At 40.6% G+C, this 8,315-nt stretch overlaps 1 pseudogene; it reads left to right on the top strand.

Moving 5' to 3' along the window:
- The first annotated feature begins 2,748 nt into the window (after positions 1-2,748).
- Positions 2,749-4,847, top strand: LOC116574508 (annotated as a pseudogene).
- Positions 4,848-8,315: the final 3,468 nt, after the last annotated feature.

The following is an 8,315-nucleotide window of genomic DNA, read 5'->3' as shown; positions in this document are numbered from 1 at the left end:
TGCATTATGGTCACTCCTCTACTCAACCGAGCTAATGATTTCTCATAACTTGGAATAAAAGGCCTGCAAAGCCTTTCTGAATGTGGTCCATTGCACCCTGTTCTACCTCATCTGTTACTCTGGCTCTAGGACACTGTAAATATGGTATCTCCTACCTCTTTTCTTCCTGTGACTCTAGGAAAAATGTTCAGGTGATTGCCGGGCTAGCAAACCAGAGCTAGGATAGTGCTATTATCAAAGGGGAACATATGGAATTATTTTGTTCTCTGCTTATATTTAGATATTTTCATAACCAAGAAGAAAACGTTACTGACGTTTAGATCCTTTCTCTAGGCTTTGTGAAATAAACTACCAGTGACCCAGTAGGATCAGTTCTGTGCCAGAGTTTTGGAGGGTATTAAAGCATGACAACAACTAGGTTTAATAATAGCCTTTGCACTAGACCTTGGGGGATTTCTGGCAGCCTCAATTACTCCAGTTCTTACTTTCTTTTGCCCTGTATTATCTTTAGTTGCCCTTGAATGCAGAGAGACTTTCAACCGGAAATTTTCAATTTCCTATTTCAAACTTGCCACAAAAAATGTCCACCTCCCCCACCATATATTCTGTATACATGTACAGATATTCTGTAGATGGTATAGACTCTGCTTCATCTCATGTGATTCTATTTGCTTAATTATTGTTTTCTCCTCTTAATTGCTCACAGTAATCTAACTCTACTGTGCTTGCTAATGAGCACAGCTTAGACGTTCCACATATAACGAGCTTCAAGAGTCGTTCTCTCATTATCGTCACTAAATGTTCCCATATATATTCTCACTTGACATGTATGAAAGCAAAAATAATAAAAACTATAAAATTCTATTGTGATCTGAGGAAGTGTAATGTTCATAAGTAGAAAGTTGTGGCTTTAGCTTATACTTATAAAATGCTAGCTTTGAAAGAACCTGGAAAAATCATTTAGTTAGCCCCTTTGTTTTAATATGAGGAAACTGAGGTTCAGAGACATGGCATGCCTTTGCTGGAATCACACAATGACAAACCCAGCCAGCTCCTGATACTGTAAGATTCCCACTGTGGAGCCTTTGTCCTTAAGAACACATTGCTTCTCCTGTTACTTAAATTGAGTTTCTGCAAATAAATGGACTAGCATGTCCCCTGGGTTGTTATTTATAACTGAAAACTTGAAAACAATCTAGGTAGCTAACATTAAGAAAACCAAAAAATAAATGGTGATATACTTAGGTAATATTATCTAAATATTATATAATTATATATTGCATATTATAATTATATAATATTACACAAATATTAAAAATCATTTTTAGAGACACTTAACTGGGTCAGTCAGTAGAGCATGGAACTCTGATCTCAGGGTTATGAGTTTGAGTCCGATGTTGGGTGTAGAGATTGCTTCAAAATAAAATCTTAAAAAAATTATTTTTAGAAAATATCTAATGACCTTTTGAGACCTCACAATATAATGTTGAATGGAAACACGTCAGGCTACCAAACTGAATATAGTGTGGTAGCAGTTTTATTTTATCTATGTGGTAAGAGTAGGACACATCAAAAAGAGAGCTTTTGAGATGACAGGACTGCAAATTACTTTTGTTCCCTTTTAAAAACTTTTCTGTTTTACAGATTTTCTACAATTTGCATGTTTTCATTAAATTTATAATTAGAACAAAATTGCAGTTTTTTAAGAGAAAAAGATATGATCAAGACTTAATAACTTGAAAGAGATTTTTTTTCTCGGACTGAGGGGGCAATTGCAGAGGATTATGAAGAAATTTATAGAAGGAAGAGCTGTTTTCACAACTGCTGTTGAATTATTAAGTGGCAAAACTTGGGCCAAGTAAAGAAGACAAGTCAGCACCTGATGCTGTTATATTTCTTCCAGTGTCTTCTTTCTCCAAACAATATTTGCTGAGGGTCAGAGGCCATTTCTATGAGCATGCATTGTTGTGTATGTTGGCAGCACTAATGAGGTGAAATGTAACTTTTCTTTTTACGTATGTGTGTGTGTATAAGTGACTGTTTGTGTTCACAAGGCTGGTTCTACCAGTCCTCTAGTGATGTGACACTGGGTGGCTAACTTAAGGCTCTGTTTTCTCATCTTTTAAATATAAGATCATGAAATTTTCTGAGCTTTAGAAATAACGTTTTGATTGTTTGCCTCTCCCAGGGTGAATCAGATAACTTCTGCCACAAAGCTTTGTGGAGAATCATATTATACTCTAAGCTGTGGGCAGAGTCAAAATAAGAGATGCAGGCAAAGCTTTGAGTTGAGGCAAAATCCTAGTTAACAAGTCAGAGAGGCAGGTCCAAAGGCTTTACCTATCCCAGAAAAAGGACTAAATCCTGCCAGAGAGTAGCAGAGTGATCCTGAAGGAACTGTAAGTTGAGGGTGCCTGGGTGGTTCAGTGGGCTGAGCCTCAGCCTTCAGCTCAGATTATGATCTCAGGGTCCTAGGATGATCTCAGGGTCCTGGAATCGAGCCCCACATCGGGCTCTCTGCTCAGCAGGGATCCTGCTTCCTCCCTCTCTCTCTGCCTGCCTCTATGCTTACTTGTGATCTCTCTCTGTCAAAGAAATAAATAAATAAACTTTTAAAAAGGAACTATAAGTTGAGAGAGGGTAAGAAGGTAGTCCTGGGGGCGCGGCCGTCCGGGTCTCCCAGCGAGCGCACGTGCGCCGGCCAGACCCAGCGGAGGCAGCGTCCCGGCACTCGCGAGGAAATGGAGGGCGAGGCGCTGTTCAGAGCTAGGGAACAGTGTGGGCTGAGTTTCGCCCCGAGAAGGGAGAGCGAGGAAAGAGAAGCTCTGACGGCCGGAGAGGAGAAAGGGAGGATCGCGAGCTAGAGCAACCCGACGGCCATGGAGGCCGAAGAGACGATGGAATGCCTTCAGGAGTTCCCGGAACATCATAAAATGATCCCGGACCGATTGAATGAACAGCGAGAGCAGGATCGGTTTACTGACATCACCCTGATTGTCGACGGACACCATTTTAAGGCCCACAAGGCTGTTTTGGCTGCTTGCAGTAAGTTCTTCTACAAATTCTTTCAGGAGTTTACTCAGGAACCTTTGGTGGAGGTAGAAGGTGTTAGTAAAATGGCCTTCCGTCATTTAATTGAGTTCACATATACAGCAAGGAGAAGAAGAAGCCAATGATGTATGGAAAGCAGCAGAGTTCCTACAAATGCTAGAAGCTATCAAAGCCCTTGAAGTCAGGAACAAAGAAAACTCCGCTCCATTAGAGGAAAAATACCACAGGAAAAAGCGAGGCAAAAAAAAGAAAGATTGCAGAAACTTCAAATGTTATCACTGAGTCATTGCCCTCTGCAGAATCAGAACCTATTGAAATTGAGGTGGAGATTGCCGAAGGCACAATCGAAGTGGAAGACGAAGGCATCGAAACGTTGGAGGAAGTGGCTTCTGCCAAGCAGTCCATGAAGTACATTCAGAGCACAGGGTCCTCTGATGATTCCGCCCTGGCACTGTTGGCAGGTACCGGCAAGGTGATAGAAAAGGGCAGATAAAAGAAGAAGATGGTTGTGCATCTGACCCCACAAGCAAACAGGAACATATGAAATCACACTCCACTGAGAGTTTCAAGTGTGAAATATGCAATAAAAGGTATCTTCGGGAGAGCACATGGAAACAGCACCTCAACTGTTACCACCTCGAAGAAGGTGGAGTCAGTAAGAAGCAAAGAACTGGGAAAAAAAATTCACATATGTCAATACTGTGAGAAACAGTTTGACCACTTTGGGCATTTTAAAGAGCATCTTCGAAAACATACAGGTGAAAAACCTTTTGAATGTCCAAATTGTCATGAACGATTTGCTAGAAATAGCATCCTCAAATGTCATCTGACTGCATGCCAGACTGGAGTAGGGGCAAAAAAGGGAAGAAAGAAGCTTTATGAATGTCAGGTCTGTAACAGTGTGTTTAACAGCTGGGACCAGTTCGAAGATCATTTGGTAATACACACTGGAGATAAACCCAACCATTGTACTTTATGTGACTTGTGGTTTATGCAAGGAAATGAATTAAGGAGGCATCTCGGCGATACTCACAATATCTCAGAGCATCTAGTAACTGAAGAAGTTCTTTCAGTAGAAACACGTGTGCAGACTGAACCTGTGACGTCAATGACTATTATAGAACAAGTTACCATTGCTTCAGGTTCAGGTGGATTCAGCACAAGTGACTGTGGAACAGGTCCATCCTGATCTGCTCCAGGACAGCCAAGTGCATGATTCACATATGAGCCATCTTCCAGAGCAGGTCCAGGTGAGTTATCTAGAAGTGGGTCGAATTCAGACTGAAGAAGGTACATGTGGAGGAGCTGCACATCGAGCGGGTAAATCAGATGCCAGTAGAAGTACAGACTGAACTTCTAGAAGCCGACTTGGATCAAGTGACCCCTGAAATCATGAACCAGGAGGAGAGAGAGCTCACCCAGGCAGATTGTGCTGAGGCTGCCAGGGAAGATCACGAAGATGCTGATGGTTTAGAGACCAAATCAACAGTGGATTCCCAAGCTGAAAGGGCAGGGAATGAGAACAGAAAACCTATGCCTGTTTTAGAATGAAATAACAAATGAGTACATTTTTAAATTTATGTTTTGGGTTTTTGAACTGATGTTGGGCAGTGTGACTGTCCTTGGGCTAACAGACAAGTGGACCAAAGTTAAAGTCTTTCCTGTTGTGAACTGTTTCTGTTGAAACAGATTTTCCCCCACTTAATGCCACAGAGGAGATATCTTTCCCATAAGTGAATGGGAAGCTTTGAGAAGTGTTATTTCTGGAAACTTAAATGGATTATATTCTTACTATATAGTTGAGTACGAATATCTATTTTCATTGTGATGAGGGTTCTCCCTTCTCTCTTTCCCAAGTCATGTCCTTTCTCAGATTTTTTCCATGTTGTAAAATCAAACGTAAAATCATTAGAATATAAATTTATGTATTCTAATGCATGTTAGAAAATTGAATACATAGGAAACACAAGGCTGCATGAAGAAAAGTACATTGTTACTGTGCAGTTAAATTTTTGGCTTCTGGCTTGCTTTAGTTTGAACAACCTTCTTGTCTTTACTGATAGTCACGGATGTCATCTCTGCAACAGGAACAGAGTGGTGGTGGCAAAATTTCTAGAATGTAAAAAACAAAAAAAACCACACCAATGTGCCTTTTCAAAACCAACAAAACTTCTATAAAGTGTCTCTGGTTCTTTCGAAGTTTGTGTTGTAAGGAGCAATGTAGGTGATGCTGTAGTAGTTTATGTTTTTGCTTATAATGATGGCAACTACCAATTCTTTTTCTTGGTAACTTAAGTTAAGTTGGGAAGTTTCATTTAATGGCAACTGAAGGGCCATTTCCAATTGGGAAAATTCATTTATATCTGTGGTAAACTTTTTTTTTTTTGATGAAAAGTTGCACTAATATTTTACCACCAGATGAAAAAAGATGAGCATCATTTAAAAATTAATGTATTTAAAATAAAGTACAGAGAAAAACATGTATATAATATATCAGGCTTTGTTTTGAATGAATCTTTTCCTCCCCGATCCTTAATGTAAAGATCTTGTGCTATAACTTTTAAAGCCATACAAATAAGAGTGCTAAACTGTGGGCTTAAAAGTAGGTGTGTAAATATTTTTAATTAGTATTACTTGGAAAATAAAATATAACAACCACATAAAATAAAACCAATATGCTATTTTCTTTACCTGTTAAATATTGGGAGATACTTACATTTTTAAAGTAAAGCTTAAAATTATGTGTTAAAAAAAAAAAGAAGGTAGTCCTGGGACAAGGGCCTAATTTCTGTTTTTGCTTGTACCCTTATTTATCTATCTGTCTGATTATCTATCTATCTACAACTTTGGAAAATTCCAAACCTATCTTAAATAGAAAGAAAGATGTAACAAACCCTTATATATCCATTACCAAGCTTCAACAAAATGAATGTTTCATCTATCATCCCACCCATTCCCCCTCCCTGGAAAATGTTGAAATAATAATTCTATTACTACATCTGTAGATACTTTGGTATGTATCTCTTAAAGATACAGACTTTTATTCAATATGACCACAGATTATCAGAACTAAAAAGTTAGTGATTTCTGTTAAAGGTGCTGTTTGAAGACTTGTCCCACAGAGAAGTGAGTGGACGGGTCTGATATACTTGAACAGTCAAAGGAGCACCCTGGGATCCCAGGCCCATTAGTCTAACACCACTCCTTCCCCTGGCACTGCGGAGTGGACAGCTTTGAAAACCACTTGGGTCACCATCCACTGGGTAGGAAGTTGGCAGATTCGGTACAGAGCTTTGCACTATATAGGTACTAAAGACCAAAGTCAGGACTCAGAGTCTGGAAGAGTCCTTCAAATAGACCCCAAACAGGGAGGTCCCTTTGCTGGTCAGGGAGGCACCTATGCAGAGATACGTGGAGGTAGGAGAGCACAGGATGGGAAGCCCAAGACCCCCATCTCCATCGGACCTCAGATCAGCCACTTACCTTCAGATGCATCATTTGCAAAGTGAGGACAGCATTGGTCTTTGCATGAATTAAATGAAATTCGGTGTGGGATAATACCTAACACATACTGGGCATTGAATACATTTTAGCTGATATAATCTAAATATATCTGCCAAACTGAAAGACTAACATACTGAGACACTGACAAGATACCATTTTTCAAGAATTTTGGAAAAATGGATTTGTCATATTTCTGCATATTAGTGTATGTTAATTTACATAAATTATTTTGTGTTCTCCCAATGACCTAATTCTAAGCCCATGGATTAAGCTAACCTCTCGCAAACTAATTCCAGTCCAGGATTCACAATCACTGCACTAGATGGGACAAAGTCACTCTTCAATAAAGGGGGGACATCTAAGGGATTATTCTTCTGAGCATGATATAGCCAGAGGTAAGGAGACCAACTGACAAGTGTCCCAGATCCTAGGCACATTAAGTGGCCCCGAGACTGGGATTCAAATGTACATATCTTTCTTTAACTGTTCTCTCTTGAGAAAATGAGACTCAGAAACATTTTGAAGTGTGATTCATAGTGACTCCATCTGCATAAAATCAGGGCTCGGACCTTTGGTCTTACAGGGGAACTGTTATGTGACGTGACATCATTGGCTATGATTCAGCACTGCATATCAAAGAGGAAAGATGGGTAGTGAGAGGCCCCTATCTAGGGGCTAGGGAGGTGTTAGTGAGCACAAGGGAAAGGATGAGGACGGCTTGTCAGGGCAGCAATGAGGAGGCAGCAGGCTGATGCAGACTGAGGTCCTGGAAGGTGAATTTTTCCTTTGCTAAAACAGAGCTGAGTTCAGCTGGGACAAACAATAGCCTTGAATGTATCCGAGTTTCTTTCCCTTTTAGCTGTCCCTGGCAGAGGCAACCCACCTGGCAGCAGTAGCAGGATTTTCTGGATTTTTAGCCAAACTTCCTGCTTCCCAGGAGGACCATTCTCTGCTCCCCCAGGGTAATGGGCTGTGAGTTTTGCCTGATGAAGCTGCTTTTGTTTTCCAGCTCACCAAAATCTGGCTCTTGACACAGAACCCGACACTGTCCACCATCAGCTATAAAAACAGGAATGAAATGTTTGCTTGGCACTTGTCAGCCCAGAATTGTGACTGAATGAATTTCGGTAATCCTCCGTTGTCAGGGAGATGTGGAAATAGAAGGCTTCAGATGGGGTGTACACAGGCAAAACCACAAAGATGGGGTAGTGTGAACTGATGGTTTCCTCTGGCTCCTCTGACATTAAAATTCAAGCTCAAGAAAGCTCCTGCTCCACATAAATCACTTACCACTCTGCTCACCAGCCCGAATACGCCCATCCCCAAACTATCATAAATCTTTTTTCCCTCTTTCCCTCCACTCTCACTTTCATTTTCCCCAAGCACACTCTTTTGCATTTGACTGCCTTTAATAAATGTGTTTTTTTTTTAATATGGGATGCCAATTCCCTGAGAACTGCAGCTCTCTGATATTAAAGGGGCCCTTGATTCACCCTAACCTTTTCTTAAGCAAGAGATGAAATGGGAATTTCAAGCTCCTGCACAGAAGTGCTCTCTCTGGACAACTGAGATAGTGACTGTAAAAATATATTCCTGGGAGTGAGTGTGGGTTAGAGAACTCTGTCTTGGAAAAAGAGGGAACCATTTATTACCTCTTTTGCTTCCAAAGGGCAGTGGTGTCGTAGGATGCCAGAAGAAAAGTAGCAGCTCTTGAGTGTTCTGGCTGAGACTGAACCAGGGAACTGGAAGATAGTCTAAAG

Source organism: Mustela erminea, chromosome 15 (assembly GCF_009829155.1).
Source record: "Mustela erminea isolate mMusErm1 chromosome 15, mMusErm1.Pri, whole genome shotgun sequence".
Classification (NCBI taxonomy): Eukaryota; Metazoa; Chordata; class Mammalia; order Carnivora; family Mustelidae; genus Mustela; species Mustela erminea.
This window is presented reverse-complemented; position numbering and strand designations above follow the sequence as displayed.